Below are 17,327 nucleotides of genomic sequence, written 5' to 3' on the forward strand. Positions count from 1 at the left end.
AAGGTAAAAAGGTAAAGGATACGGCATTAAACTTTATAGTCTGTACCGGCGGTGCTGATCTCCGTTTCTCGGCCCTTCATCCAGGAAGTGCAATGGGGGGGCTGGGGGCCAGCCATCCTGTTACAGGATGGCTGGCCCCCAACCCCTTTTGCCTTTTTTAGTTTTTTACCTTTTTTAGTTTTTTTTCTTCTTTTGTATTAATGCTAAAGCCAAGGTTCGAACCTGGAATCTCTCGGACCTAGAACCTGGAACATAACGCTTTACCAACTGAGCTACTTTGGCTTGAATGCATTCGTTTTTGAATTGGTATATGATGAAATAATTCAGACGTCATATGCGGACAGTGACGACACTCGACAGACAGACAGACAACTTAATTTTATATATATATCTATATATATATATATATATATATATATATATATATATATATATATATATATATATACTAGCTGTTGGGGTGGCGCTTCGCACCTCCCCAACACCTAGTTGGTGGGGCGCTTCGCGCCCCCCCAAGCCCCCCCGCGCGCGTAAGTCGTTACGCGCCATATTAGTTACGCGCCATTGTAGCTGTGTCCCTGTGTCCCACCTGTGAATAGAGATAGATATAAATATATATTTTTAACTACGTAAAACATGCGAATATACAACATTCTTCGCTGTCCCATTGTCTGTGCATATAAATAGCATTTATATTTATATGTCTGTGCATATACAAAGCCTTATGTACTAATAATGACGTCATATGCAAACGCTCTTTTTACAAACAAACAAACATGCATGTCCCGGTCGTCATTTATATTCCCTGTGTCCCAGTGTCCCGGTTGTCATTTGTGTCCCGGTCTGTAATTTCTATTCAAACAATCCCTGTGTCTCAGTCGTCAATTATATATCCCGCCTGTGCCCCCGGCGTCCCCGTTGTAGTTGTTTCCCTGCGTCCCGGTCGTCATTTATATTCCCGGTCGTGATTTGTGTCCGGGTGTCCCAGTCTGTAATTTTTCTTTGAGGTTCCTGGTCGTCATTTATATTCCCTCTGTGTCGGTCGTCATTTGTGTCCCGGTCTGTAATTTATCTTTGAGTGTTTTTTCTTTTTAGTTTTTTTAGTTTTTTAGATTTTTTCAGTTTTTTTTTCTCCTTTATTTTTCAGCGTCACTATGAAGTACATATCGCCGAACCTTTGTTTTTTAACTTAAATCTGGTAGGCATTGATACTCTGTATCAATGAAAACTTATCCAAACAAATAATTATAAGGAAAATTTGCCTTGTCGGTTTTTCCCCCCTCCCCCTTCGCATAGATTTATTGTATTTTCAGTGAAAAAGATTGCCCCACTCTAGACTTTGAAAAAAATTATTTTCCCCTATCCCCTGATTCTAGTGAAATGACGCCACTAAATTATATCAAGATCACTTAAGTGTTAAAAACTTGCCATAGAAACAGTTTATACAAAAAACTTCTGCCAGCGAAAACTCATGAGAAGAGTCTCAACCATATAGAAATTGACCTTTTAAAATTCTTGAAAACTACTAAAATTTGTTCTGATAAAGGCTGTTACCAGATTTCACTGTATAGAAATGTATAATTTCATTAAAAGTTGCTGCTGAGTTACTGTCTTTCTTCAGCATTGTGCTCTTCAACAGTGAAAACACCCTATAAGTGACTTTAAGTTGTAACATTTTGACTATTTACGTCACTTCTCTAAACCTTTAAGACAAGTCAGATACGTTGGAAATATGGACAGGGGAGGGGCAGGCTTATTTCAACATTTTCAGCTTCTAGACATTTTTTCGCTGGTGGCTAAAAATTTGATAGAAATGTCTATTGTGGAATATTCGTAATAGCTTTAATGTATCAGTCTTCATTCGAAAAACTGTTATTTATGATATTAATTTCTTAAGGGTTATAGAATAGGCTTCAGGATTTTTTTCTTTGCCGAAATACTGCTTAATCCACGTAAAATATTTCCTAATTGTATATGCTATTTTAAGACCACCTCCCTAAATCTATTCTCAAATCCGCATAGGTGCGTGAACTGTATGGAAACCGTTGCCCTGAAGTACCTCCTCCACTGTTTGTAGTACCTCTGGCTGAAACAATGGACTATGTTTTGATTGGCTTGAAGATCTTTACCCTATGCTTTTAATCAACGACACGCAAAATTTTCTGCCCACTACATGCTGCTTAAGATTTGATCAGTTCTTAAAACTCCTGCTAGTCTGTTGTGCCGATTTATGCTTCTTACGTTTTTGCATAACAGGTCTAAATATCACGGTTCTGCTTAGTTATGCTTGTTTATATTTGTACATCACACTTCTAAATAGTTCTATAAGGTTTTTTAAGATAAAACTTGTTTTCAGGGAAAGCTCTCCGTGCGGAACGTTCTTGGGGGTAATTTTAGTAGCACCGTCCCAGAAACTGTCCAAACATGAGTTCTCAAGTAAAAAATAAAATAAAAAAGAGGATCGATAAACACTTTCCGGAAAAACTTTCTTTTATATTCTAGTGATCTTTAGCCGAGTCTGATTAATGAAGGGTGAAAATTTTGTATCGATTTTGTAACTTAGACTGATTGTCACAGTTTCTTGACTTCAATTCATGAGGCTGAGTTTCCTTGGACCCTCTAAAAATTGTTTATAATTGGGCTTGTAATTTAAGTATCTAGCATAGACAAATGCTATTCAAAGAAACATACTTAGTATTCTAAGAATCGGCTGTCTGATCAATGAACGGTGAAAATTTGATGTTGGTTTGGGACTTGTTTAAGCTTTTCCAGCTTTTTTCTTGATTCTCCAAATTGCTAGAAATCATTCAGCGACTGCATATTTGTCAGTTAATTGAAAAAATAAGAGCTTTTATTTGCTATATCAATATACAGCCAAACTCGATTAGACCTTTCTTAAGCTTTGCTAGAAACAGATGATGTCCATACCGCAAAAATACGGCACTTTCCTTTTTTTTTCACATCAAACTGCTCGAGAATGAGGAGCGATTTGGATTAATCGAAGAGTGATTCAAGGAGTGACCAAAACTCTAAGAAAAGTAATTTGATAAAAATTAATACCTCAAAAGAATTGCCTTATTATGTTGATTCCAAATAGATAAAATTCATGAATTTAAATAGACATCAAAAGCTACGAGCCTGATTTTTGGAGAAGGGTGAAATAACCATTAAGGCGAGTGAACTTGATGAAAATCACACGATTAAATTTAGGATATCAGAGACGGTGGCTGGAGTTTACCCCTCCCCCCTGAAAATACCCTCTGGAAAATAATCCCCTTGGAAAATACCCTCCACTCCCCCCCCCCCCCGCAGAAAACGCCTTTTCAAGACTAGAATATAATTTGCACTTTACTGCAAACAAAGAAAAATTTCAAATGTTTTCGCTTTTGACTTCAATAAATAAAGAAGCATTAAAAGTATAAGGAATAAGTACCAGAATATGTATATTAAACTGACAGTCCCCGTTTACTTTTTTTGTTTTTTTTTTTCAGTAAAGAGCAAATTATGTTCGGGTCTTGATAAAACATGGGGGCTGTCAGCCCTACTCCTTTTAATATTTGCTCGTTTTGAGTTTGACTAGGTTATCTATTGTAATTTCTTTTCGTTTTGGGTTTTATTTATTTATTAAGGGTGACTTGTGGTAGTTATAATTAACTCGCAGAATTTGACAACGCTTTCGTCCGTAAAAACCTTAAACAATAAGAATATGTTGATTCAAAAAGCAATATATACTTTCAAAGAAAAGATAGATCTTTTTAAACATTTTGGTGCCATATGTTTTAGCTTGATTTATAGCTTGAATGTTTTTAGCGAGTATCAATATAGCGCCTGTCTACAACCCTACAACATTATAATCAGGCAAAACCTAGTTTTGGGGAGGAAGTTTATTTTAAACTTAATTTACCGGCTATGATTCTACGTCGTTGGATTCAGCTTAGGGCAAATTGTCTTCCAATCCAGAACAGGCAAAAAACGTTCGACAAAAATAAAATGATAGTTGGTCCTGATAGGCGGTATCTTTGTCCTCTTTGTAAAGATGATGATGAAGACTTGGATCATTTTCTCCGGAAATGCCCGGTGCTCTTGGATTTACGGGAAATTTATTTGCATGGGATTAATTTGATGCTTCCGGGTATTCTACAAAATAGTAACCCAACCACAATATTTCGAGTGGGAGTATATATAGAAAAATCTTTAATAAGAAGAAAAAGTTTTATATGATTAATTTCTTTTGTAGTTAGATTAGGTACTTTTTGCGTTGAATTCTGTTTTTTTTTTTTTTTTTTTTTTTTTTTTTTGTGCGTGTTCGTACTGTTGTTAATTTCCTTGCTTGTCTGTTATTTATTTATATTTTGTGTGTATATGGCCCACGGGTTTTTGAAATACACTTATCTATCTATCTATCTATCTATAGCGCCTGTCTTAATTAATCGTGATCTCTTTTAAAATCGCAATACATGACAGGAAAAGAAATTGACATTCTTGGCATCTGAGACGGAAATTTCAAGTCCCAGATTAAAGTTTATATCATATTTCAGAAAATTGAAAAAAATTGTTAAATACATATATGGCGCAGATACAATTCGACTGTCAGATAAAGGGTTTTCAAGGTTTTTCATAAAGCGTTGTCAAGGGTGTTCAAACTTATCTTTCTGCATGTCAAAAACTGATCTATCGCTGTAACATGATTCAAGCTTGAAGGGAGCTACCCATCTTTTCACCGTGAAGATACGACAAACGAGTTCTGATTCACCAATACTATTTGAAAAAGTACAAAAATTAAAAGTAAAAACTACATACACATTATCACTGGGGCAAATATTGAATCTTTGCAAAAAATTAAATATTAAATCTTTGCAAAAGGTTAAATATTGAATTTTTGTAAAACATTATTTTTTCTGCAAAAAATGATTAATGATTTTAATTAAATTAAAATTAATGGTATAAATTAAAAATAATGATTTTAAAATTATTAGTAAAAATTAAATATAGATTATTTTTTGTGAAAATATTTAATCTTTGCAAAAGATTCAAATATTGAATCTTTGGAAAAGATTATTTTTGTGCAAAAAAATATCTGTAGGTAGTTTTTACTAACAATTTTAAAATCATTAATTTCTTAAATTCCTGTAGAGAAAAGACCCCAGTTACTCGCCAAAGAGGGGTCTATCAAATACCTTGTGACTGTGGAAATTACTATGTTGGCAGGACCCATCAGAATCTGGAAAAACGGCTACAACAGCATAAAAAAGACATAGACAAGGCATGAATTTAAAGTAGTTCCAACAACTCCTTCGATTCTGCTTTAGCTTTGCATATATTTAATAATCCCTCTCCCATGATACTTTTGAAAAATCTTCACTCATCAGTAATGATTTGGGGATAAGACAGGTGGTTCAGGAATCAATCAAAATTAGTCTCAAAATAAATAATAATATTTCACTGAACAGAGACTTAGGGGAGTACTCACTAAATTCTTTATGCTCAAATTTAATTAAAAATGGTCGTACGAACTATTTTACTAAACTAATTTATAATAGTGTTGAACAAGTTACGAAAAGGCCTTTAAGACAGGCTGCTAGAAATGCAAGGTTGGCTCTGAGAAATTGCATTTAGTCACTTTGCTATGCTTTGTTTGAATGTGTTTATCGTCCTACTTCAATCTTTTTGCCAGTCCTGGTTGAACTTCGTTGAAGTAAGGATGCTAGGGCTGTTTTAAAAAAGTTTTTAACAAAATTAGTTTTTATTTTCGCATTTTAATGTAAGTTTATTTATATATACATATTTTTTTTCTTTCTTGTGTTGTGCTGAAGACGGCCCTTGGACATAGGGCCGAAATCTTCAAAGAATTGATTTCTACTGTCTTGAAAAGATTTTCCCTATTGTTTCAACTTTGTATTTGTTTGTTATGGAAAGGCAGTGTGGTCTTCATCGCTATTTTCCATAGATTCTGTAAAAAAAAAAGCCTTGTCATGCATTTAGAATAAAACAATTATAGTGTTTTCAGATTTGCCTGTATTTATGTTTGAGAGTTCATACTGCAAACACCTTTTTGGATATAATCATTAATACAGTAAGACAATTGTTATTCTCTGGCTGGTCATTCAAGGTGTTAGCATCTCGCTAAAGTCAACCGTGCAAAACCTGTTTTTTGCATAAGATTATTGTTGATAGCAAGGAATGATCTAAGGTGATTTTAACTAGATCGTAATTATTGATTTATTTAATGATGGCGAGCGTCAGCAAAAAGGATTTTGAGGACTTTAAAGTTAGCATTAATGCCAAGCTGATGAAACTTGATAAACTTGATATAATTTTGGCAAACCAAAACGAATTGTCACTAAAGTTTGTGAGTTTGAAAGCTGATATTGAAGTCATAAAATCGGATGGAATAGAACGTGGCAATAGGATTCGTGAACTTGAAAGTCAATTGAATGCTCATAAAGCTTCCTGCGAATTACTTTCGAAAGAACTATTGCTAATTGACTTAAAAAGCAGAAAAAAACCTCATCATTCATGGTCTACGAAACGAAAAGGGTAACCAAACCCTGGAATCTAACGTGAAATCATGGATCAGTGATACTTTGGGAATTTCTAGCCCTATTACAATTGACAATTTGTATAGACTGGGGTCTAAAACAAGCAATAACATTACCACTAGGCGAGGCTCATCGAAAACTGAGACGTTAAAACCAGTTTTTCTTTCCCTTAGCAACGACAAAGATGTGCAATTAATTATGCGTAATGTGGGGAAACTTAAAGGGTCCGGAGCTCGCGTTGTGTCTGATCTTCCTCCCAAACTTAACGATATCAGGAACAACCTCCTTGCTAAGGCTAAAGGTCTGCGCGAAGCTGGAAAATGGGAGTCCTCCAGGATCAAACAAAAGGGAGCGGATCTATGGTTAGAAGTATGTCACCTGAACTCTGATAAGTGGATAAAATACGATGACCAACATGAAGCTTAATAGTTATTATTGAACTCCAGTGAAGATTATAATGATTATTTAAAATGTCTATTATTCCTTTTAAGTGACAACAGTTGAAAGTTCTTCTTTTTTCTTTTCTTTTTTTTTTGATGGGGTTTTGTCAAGATAAGTGATGATTTTTGCTGTTAGTATGGGTTATATTTTAATTTGTAGGGAGATATGTATGTGTATGTGTATATGTGGGTATATATATATATATATGTGTATGTATATGTATATGTATATATATATATATTTGTTTCTTTTTTTTCTTGTCGTCATCAGGGTTTGTTTAAAATTTAAATACGATCTAGCCGTAATAATCATGGTCCTTTTTTTTGTCTTTTGTTGTCTTCTTTTTCTTTTTCTTTCATTATTTTCGAGTTCTCACTGGTTCAGTTGTTTTTGCTACTTTAAGACTCAGACGGTATGCATTTTGCGAAAGTTTCTGCTAGTTCGGATCATAATTCTGATTTTGCACATTGGATGATAATTGCATTGGGGATAGACTGAGATACCTTGAGTCTAACCCTTTTGATTTTTCCATATTCCAGAGCCATGATAAATTTTCAGGAAATAAGATAAATGACGGTGGGCTAATTAACTTTCCAAATTGTAAATATAAATTACCTTCCGAAGTTTCTGATCTTCCCAGTACCGGTGTTGTGAGAACAGGATTTTTAAATTGTAGGGGTTTTTTTAGTTCACAGGATGATCTTATTGATGTAGTTCATAAATTATCTTGTCATGTCGTTGGATTCTGTGAGACTTTTCTTACAGACCTGACTCCTCAGGTTGTTTTTCCTGGATATCAATTTATTTTTAAAAACCGATTGACTAGGCGCCAAGGTGGTTTAGCAGTAATAGTTAAAGAAGGTATCTCTTTTCGACGCATTGCAAATCTGGAAGGTTCTCATGAGGAAATGCTTTTTGAAGTAATGGTGACTGAAATTAGTCTTGGAAAAAAAGATATTTTTTTTTGCGTAGTATACCGACCGCCTTCTTCTCCAGTCAAATCTTTCCTCTCTAAACTCCATGATTTTTTGCATCAACCCCATTTTCAAAATAAAGATGTAATCCTTTCCGGAGATTTCAATATTGACCTTCTAGAAACTTCAAATGAATCTTCTGTTGAGTTATTGTCTTCTTGCTTTTCTGCGTGTCTGCTTCCTACTTGCCTGATACCTACAAGAATTTCACCTAGTTCTGCTTCTCTCATTGATAATATTTTTACATCTTTACCTATTCAAGCAAATTTTGCAGTTTTAAGTGATATATCGGATCATTTCCTGCTGGTTTCAGATTTAGCTTTTACTTATAAAATACCACAGGTAAGTAAGGAACGTCAAGGACGGTTAATAAATAAAATAACATTAAAGCACCTGAATGAAAGCCTTGGACTATTGGATTGGCAGGAGGTAATATCCACGGAGGATACAGATATGGCAACTGATAATTTTCTAAGAAATTTCAATTGCTGCCTTGATTCTAGTTGCCCATTTGTTACAATTAAAAGTTGCAGAGAAAAATTTCCTATAAGGCCATGGATAACGTCTGGAATTTTGATATCAGTTAAGAAAAAAAATCAGTTATTTAAAAAGCAGTTAAAGAATCCAACTGATTATAATATTAAAAATTTTAGAATTTTCAAAAATAAATTAACCACAATGATACGTTTGTCGAAACAATTGTATTATAAAAAGTCTTTCGAAGAAGCTCAAAATTCTCCTCGCAAAACGTGGTCTTTAATTAATTATTTTATAAAAAAAGAAAGTAATTCTAATTTTCCTGAAGTTATTAGTTTAGAAGATGGTTCGACTACTAATAAATCGGAGAAAGTGGCTGATATTTTGAATACTCATTTTGCTAAAATAGGAGAGAAAATTGTTTCATCAGTAATGAACCAGTTTGATTCACGTAGTAATAAACATTTTTCTTCATACCTTCCGTCTCCTCAAAGTAATTCAATTTTTCTCGGGCCTATTTCTCATTCTGAAATAACAAAAATAGTGTGTGATCTAAATCCAGGTAATTCAGCGGGAATTGACGGGTCTAGTTCTAAAATTGTTAAAGAAATACTGTCTGCAATAATATTACCATTACAGCATATAATTAATCTTTCATTTAAAACTGGAGTTTTCCCATCTGCTTTTAAAGAAGTGCGGATAGTTCCGCTTCACAAAGGTGACTCTCCTGAAAATCCATCAAATTACCGCCCTATTTCTATTTTGTCAGCATTTTCTAAAATACTTGAGAAGGCAATTTATAAGAGGTTTTATGACTTTCTTAAATCGTCTAATTTCTTCACAAATTTCCAGTTTGGTTTCCGGTCTGGACACAACACTGAACATGCTACCGTTGCTCTTATCCAATATATTCATGAATGCTTAGATAGAGGTGAAATTCCAGCAACAATATATTTAGATTTTAAAAAAGCATTCGATACAATATCCCATTGTATTCTTTTTAGTAAATTGGATAATTGTGGTGTGCGTGGACCGGCGTTGGATCTAGTTAAATCTTATCTTGATATGAGAAAGCAACGATTAGATGGAGGCAATTTTCTCTCTTCACCTGTACATCAGTCTTCGAAGGTTGGGGTACCTCAGGGCTCTGTCCTAGGTCCTCTACTTTTTTTAATTTATATAAATGATTTTCACCGCGCTTTTACATCCCCGTGTCTCAACACACATTTTGCTGATGATACGGCAGTTTCAATTTCTGAAAAGAATGACGAGGAGTTGGAGACAAAACTGAATACTGCATTTTCTAATGTTCTTGATTGGTGTTCTTCAAATTTTATTGCTTTGAATGTATCAAAAACAAATTTCATAATTTACGGCAGAAAGTCAAATATCTGCCCTCGTATTACCCGAGTTACTTCTTCAAAGTATCTATTATCAATATCTCGGGTGAAAATGACAAAGTACCTTGGACTTGTGATTGACGAAAGCTTATCTTTTAAAACACACATTCAAAATCTACGATTAAAGATTTCAAGGTATGTTGGTTTAATGCGAAGGTTAAAGCTTTGTTTGCCCTACTCTGCTTTACGAAGTATTTATTTTGCTCTGATTAAGACTAATATTAATTATTGTTCTCTAGTATATTTATCTACATTTAAAAGCCATATTAAACCAATACAGATTTTACAAAATAAAGCCCTAAGAATCCTTAAACTTTTTATTCCATCACCTATTGAACTTCCAAATAAGTCTTCTACTGCATCTTTATATACTTATCTAGATATACTTCCAGTCACTCAACAATTTGCTTTTGGAGCAATTCTTTTCAAAATCAATTATGACATTAAGAAATTACCGCCATATTACCTCCATCAAAGTTTGTTCTCCCAATCACAAGATTTACATAATTATAACACTCGACAAAAAAAGGATATCTACATTGACAAATATAATACTGAGAGATCTAAATTCGCTCCGTTTTTGTCAATAGCTCGGTGCTGGGATGCTCACAAGGCTCTTATTGATAAATTTTCCTCTATCCATTTAATAAAAAGGAAACTTAAATTTCATTTAGTTCAGGATTATTTTTAATTAATTAAGTATCTTTTTAGTAAGGCAAAGTTTTTGTATGGTTCGTTGCTCTGGGTGATTATGGGCCTCTCAGCTATCTTCCAGTATTAATTTATATTTAATAATATTACTTTCTTAATTTCTTCAACAGTATTGAATGATCCTGAGCTAGCTGCTACTTTCATACTATTGTTGTGTTATTGTATCTTTGCCGTCATGTTTATCTTTGTATTGTAGTGTGTTATTATTTTATTCTTTGTCTAGGCCTAGTTTTTCGAGCTTGTCTCCCCATGGGCCTATGTCATATATGTATATATATATACATGTATGTGTGATTAATAAATAAATGAACTTGAACTTGAAATGAAATGAACGCTGAATGAAAGGGGCACAGACTGGCTTTACCGTGGAAGTTGAAGCTCCTCTTGGCAGCTAAAGCCTTGGCAGCTTGGGGCTAAAGTTTGACTCTTTCTCTTAACTCTTTTTTTAAAACAGTAAGAAACTTTATCGTAAAGAGTGGGTCGTTGAGGAGGAAAAGACCCTTTCATACACGGAGTAATTTCTGTTCGTCTTAAGTTTTAATGTTGCTCCTTACTTTCATTTAAAAAAACTTTTTTTTATTTAATTTCGGGGCGTTTTTGAATTAATGCATGTTTTGATCTTGGCTCTCCGCACATAAATAATTAAAACGAAATTTGCATATTCATTAATTGCAATTAATCGATAGATTTTGAGAAAAAAGGAGCGAGGGAGGAGGCCTAGTTGCCCTCCAAATTTTTGATTACTTTCAAAAGCAACTAGAACTTTTAATTTTTTACAAACGTTTTCATTGGTAAAAAAATATACGTAACTTACGAATTAACTTACGTAGCGACCTTCTATACTCGTATGTTTTTATTGCGTATATCAGGGGGTTCAACCCTCGTCGATACCTAGCTCTTTACACTAAAGCTTAGATTTTGTCCCAATTCCTTAAGAATGACCGCTGAATCACAAAGGCCAAAGAATAAATAGTTGAAATTACTAAAAATACTTTAGCGTAAAGAGTGAGGTATATCGAGGAGGTAAAACCCTTATATGAGTAATAATATTTATTCGTTTTAAGTTTTAATGCTGCTCCTTACTTTCAGTAGAAAAAACTTTTCATATTTATTTTTCCATTGCTTTTTCAAATTATGCTAGAAAATCCTGCTAGGATTGAAATTATCTTCCCCCATGAAAAGTTTCTCAATGGAAATATCCTCCCACGTAACCCCCCCCCCCTCAGTTCTCCCCCCTAAACCAAAAAAATCCCCCTGAAAACGCCTGTACACTTTCCAGTAACCATTACTATATTTAAACACAGGTCAAAGTTTGTAACTTGCGGCCCTTCCCACTGGGACTGCGGGGGAGTAAGTCGTCTCTAAAGACATAGTTATTAGGTTTTTTCGATTATGGTGAATAAAATGGCTATCTCGGAATTTTGATCCGGTGACTTTTGGGAAAAAATGAGCGTGGGAAGGGGCCTAGGTGCCCTCCAAGTTTTGGTCACTTAAAAAGGGCACTAGAACTTTTGATTTCCGTTAGAATGAGCCCTTCCGCGACATTCTAGGACCACTCAGTCTATATATACATCAGTTTATATTTCCATGGAGAAACTTCTCACGGGGGAAGATAATTTCAATAAAGGGGGCGCAGGATTTTCTAGCATAAGTTGAAATAGCAATGGAAAAATAAATATGAAAAGTTTTTTCTACTGAAAGTAAGAAGCAGCATTAAAACTTAAAACGAATAAAAATTATTACTCATATGAGGGGTTTACCTCCTCGTTATACCTCACTCTTTATGCTAAAGTATTTTTAATAGTTTCAACTATTTATTCTACGGCCTTTGTGGTTCAGAGGTCATTCTTAAGGAATTGGGTCAAAATCTAAGCTTTATTGTAAAGAGTGAAGTATCGACGAGGGTTGAACCCCTCATATAAACAATAAAAACATACGAGTAGAGAAGGTCGTTACGTTAGTTAATTCGTAAGTTACGTATATTTTTTACCAATGAAAATGTTTGTAAAAAATTAAAAGTTCTAGTTGCTTTTTAAAGTAATCAAAAATTTGGAGGGCATCTAGGCCTCCTACCTCGCTCCTTTTTTCTCAAAATCTTCCGATTAATTGTAATTAATAAATATGCAAATTTTGTTTTAATTATTTATGTGCGGAGAGCTAAGATCAAAACATGTATTAATTCAAAAACGCCCAGAAATCTAATAATAATAAAAAAAATTTAAATGAAAGTAAGGAGCAACATTAAAACTTAAAGATCATATGAAAATAAAATGAATGTAAAAAAAAATGGGAGATAACATTGAAATATGAGCTAAATAGGTTTGAAGTGGAGGCCTTGGATAAAATTCCCGAGGATCTGACAGATGCAGCTAGACGGCATAATAGTAAATTATTTTACTTGCATGCTAATAAATTGAGAATAGTAGTGAAACCGGACTTGTCCCAGTTAAATATAGTTTGTGATACCTTGGATGTGAAAAAAGAGATTCGTTTTGCAAGGAAGAATAAGCGACAGTACTAAAAGGATTAAAAAATGTTAAGGCACCAGGTGTTGTTTGTGTGGCAAATGAGTTTCTTAAATATGGTTGTTCTGAGATTAGAAATAAGTTACTGAAGATTGTGAATATGATTTTGGAAAAGGGGAAGTACCTAACACTTTAAAAAAAAACTTAATTAAACCACTGTATAAGAAAGGTGATAAGAGTGAGTGTGGCAATAATCGATGAATTAGTCTGGTCTCTGTAGGAAGCAAATGACTTGCTAATATGATACTTTTAAGACTGAGAGATGCTGTAGACAAAGTTTTAAGAGAAGGACAGTGTGGTTTCAGAAAGGTAGAGGATGTGTTGACCAAAATTTCTCTCTTAGGTTAATACTTGAGAAAATCCAAAAACCTTTGGTCCTCAGTTTTATAGATTATGAGCAAGCATTCGATTCTATTGATAGAAGAGCTTTAGCAAAGGTCTCATCCTTGTATGGTATACGAGATAAATTCATTAAAGTGATTAGTGCTATACGAGAATAACACTGCTGCGGTTAAGGTAAGAAATGAGGTTAGCAGCAGGTTTTGTATTAAATCAGGAGTTAGGCCGGGTTGTGTTCTATCCCCCTTTATATTGATCATTTTGATTGACTTTGTCTTAAGGAGCACAGGAAAGGCAATATGAGACGATGGAATCAAACGGGGAGGAAAAGCTATTCTAGACTTAGATTATGCTGATGATTTAAGCATCCTAGGTGAAAGTGTGGGCAAATTGAATGACCTTTTAGAGGTTTCGTGAGTTCAGGCTGCTAAAACAAGTTTGGAAAAATTAATGTTAAGAAGACTAAGTCACTAAAGTTAGGAATAAGTGAAGATGAAAAAGTGACGTTGAGTAACAACACGATTGATCAGGTTAGCTGCTTCACTTACCTTGGTAGTATTATTAGTAAAGATGGTGGGAACAATGAAGATGTTAAAAGTAGAATAGTCAAAGCTCAGGGTGCTTTTTCACTGTTAAAAAAATGTTTGGAAGAATAGGAAGATAAGTTTGCAAATAAAGATTAGAATATTGGAAGCCACAGTGGTGACAGTAGTCAAATATGGCTCTGAAGCATGGGCGCTCCAAAAAGTAGATGAAGCTTTGCTAGATGTTTTCCAGAGAAATTGCCTCCAGATTTTTCTAGGTACCCGGCTGACTGATCGTATTTCAAACAGGAGGGTGTGTGAAAAACGTGGGTTAATCCCGCTTTCTAGGGCTATAATGAAAGAAAGGTAAATGGCTAGGGTAGGTTCTGCGGATAAAGGATGACAGGTTGCTGAAGATTGTCGTTTTTGGCCAACCGTCTAGATCCGTCTAGGTCCGTCCTCGTCTGTGGTGGGAGGATGTTATAAAGAAAGATTTAAAGGAAATAGGAGCTTCCTGGGAGGGCGTAAAGAGGGAAGCTTTGAATAGATCGGGATGGGGGAGGAGCGTAAGTAGCTGTGTTGGTCTTAGGTGGCTTGGTGCTGCAGTAAGTTGTTAGGTAAAGTAGTAGTAGTATTTTGGTTAAATTACATTACGCGACTAAGTAGACTGATCCCTAAGGTAGGTAAAACCTTCTGAGCCACTAATCAGATCTGAAAGACTGACTCAGAGATGAGTAGGAAACATAATTTCTGGTGCTGGTGATTAAAACTGCTAACTTACACCTGTTTCTTACTTACACCTGTTTCTTACTCACTCACACAATTCTGGTGCTCACCTAAACCTTGTTAGGCAAAGGTAACGGAAACCTTCAGGCTCAAGATACTTCTGAAACAAATTCATGGGTACATTGATAAATTCCTGTATGGAGGGCTCTGCAAGTGCAGCACTATAATCTACCTAGTACGGATGTTTGACTTTGTCCTCCAATGGCTCAAAAAAGGTGGTTTTCTCTCTCTCTCTCTCTCTCTCTCTTCCTCTTTCTCAGTTCTTATTTGACGTTTTTTTCTTTTCTTTTTTCAGGAATAAGTCAAAGTTCCTCAAATGTACTTAATTGGTTGCTTCTCGTATGTTATACGTAAATTTGAGCCTATATTTTGAAATGTCGGTTCAATATTGATTAGAAATTCTGCTATTTGCAGGAGTGAGACCAAAATGGTCTCTCCCGGGGAAAAGAGATCTTCCAGATATCTTTGAAAGAAGATATCTGATACTTTTTTCTCTTTATTGTAATATACATTTCTGATCATCCGTTTGTTCTGCGTAGCGCAAAAAAATTTTGCGTCTTGCCCGTGGTGCAACACGCAAAAAAAACAGACATGGTACAATTTTTTGATAGGTGGTACAATTTTTGGGCGTTCTGTGGTACATTTTCTTCCGAAGCGTTGGCAACACTGTTTTCCATTGGAATATTTCTTTGGAGCGAACGTATTGCTACTTTGAGTTCTAAATTAGACACTTGAGGAGAGGATCTGGCCTCTCCTCATATCGAGTTAATAATATCGAGTTCTAAGTTAGACTTTATCTGGTAAAACGTTTGAAAACGGGGTGAATTGTGAATATGAATACACCATCCACATCTGAAAATACAACAGAAATCGAATCAGTGAAAAAACAGAAGGTCGGTATACGTTAGAAAATATTTTTATAAAGAAAAAAAATCATTGAAAAAGAAAATAGAACTTAGTACTTTTTATAACTGGATTTGTAATATAACTAGATAGATTAAATCCATTACAGTTTTGATTATTGAAGTCGTCTGGGGGCAAGGAGGGATGGTGTCAACTCTGGGAAATGTCTAATGGTTTTAATCTTTCCTTTTAATATCTAATCAAAACTCCAATAATTTTCCAAATTCTCTTAAGGGTAATTGAAACACCTAATAAGCACAGATAGCGTCTTGTTCTTTAAGTTTTTGGATTTATGTGCTAAAATATTTAACAGTTTGTGATAACGAACTGTAAGAACGGAGCAACAATGCTGAATAGTAGCCGAAACTCTAGAAAGCAAATTTCAAATTGTTGATTTCAAATCTATAAGATTCATTAAGCTTAATTTTACCAATAAAAGGGTAAGAAACTGTGAAAATTTTGCCTAATATTTGAAAGAGGAAAGAAACACCCACCAAAAGTCAAAATTTTTTAATTAAAATTAAACCATTAAATTTGGTGTATCAGAGAACCCTATTGTAGAGGTTTCAAGCCTCTATCTGCAAAAGTGTAAAATTGTGTATTATTTACCAAGGAAAAATCATGTATGCGTGTTAATTTGTTTCTTTTTTCCCAGGGGGGATTGTATCACACCAACGGTCCTAAAACAGCGGGAGAGGACTCATTTGAACGGAAATTAGAATTGCTGGTGTTCCTCTTATTGTATTAAAAAGATCGGACGGCTACTTGACCCCCTCCATCTCTGACAGATCCAGAGGGAATTTTTTTTTTCTTGTACCCTCTTTTCCTGTTTTTTTTTTACTCTTTTTTTTAGAATGAATTTATCAATTTGGTCACTTGTTGGCACCTTCGTCACGCCGTCCCCCCTCCAAATTTTTGCTCATTTGTATCTTTGTCGTACTGGCCCCCTTATTTTTTCATCCCGATCTGCCCATGCCTCCCGTGTCTGTTTTACCCAAAAATTGTTCGATCTAAAGCTCTGGAATTTAGAAGGCTCTGGGAACGTTAGCCCTACTTCTGTTTGCGAAAATTTGTGTTCCTTTTATGTCTAACTAGATTATTCATTAAAATTTCTGTTCATTTAGTGTCTCGTTTGTTCACTGATAGTGACTTTTGTTCGTTGTAAGTTTGAATAACTATATCAATATAATTTCCACTTGTCATTGGTTTAATTTATCTCTTTACTTTTCTTCAAGAAAATTTTTTTCTGGAAAAGTTTCTTTTTTAATCAATGAAAGTAAATAATGGTACAAAACCGCTATCTCGAAGCCGAAAGAAGGGGGACTACAATTGAAAATTTCCACTCCTTAATTCTAAAAATTTAAAACTTCTACAGCCTTAGCGTTAAAAATACAAATTATGTATTCAAATCGAAGTTTGAAATTATTTTTTGACCCATTCTATGAGCTGCATGCTTTACGTAAAAAAGAAATTAGATTTTAATATTATATTATGAGGCTGGGGGAGAAGATATTTGCGAATATATGGGGTAATTTCTACTTGGTATATATATATATATATATTTTTTTCCACATACAAAACCAAAACACATTTTTTACAAAATGTTGCCGCACTAAGAAAATCGGCAGTAACAAGTAAGCTCTAATTTTGCCTTTTGCGGACGCTCCTGTGATATGTTCGTTAAATTGAATGTCAAGGGCATATAATT

This window comes from Artemia franciscana, chromosome 5 (assembly GCF_032884065.1).
Source record: "Artemia franciscana chromosome 5, ASM3288406v1, whole genome shotgun sequence".
Classification (NCBI taxonomy): Eukaryota; Metazoa; Arthropoda; class Branchiopoda; order Anostraca; family Artemiidae; genus Artemia; species Artemia franciscana.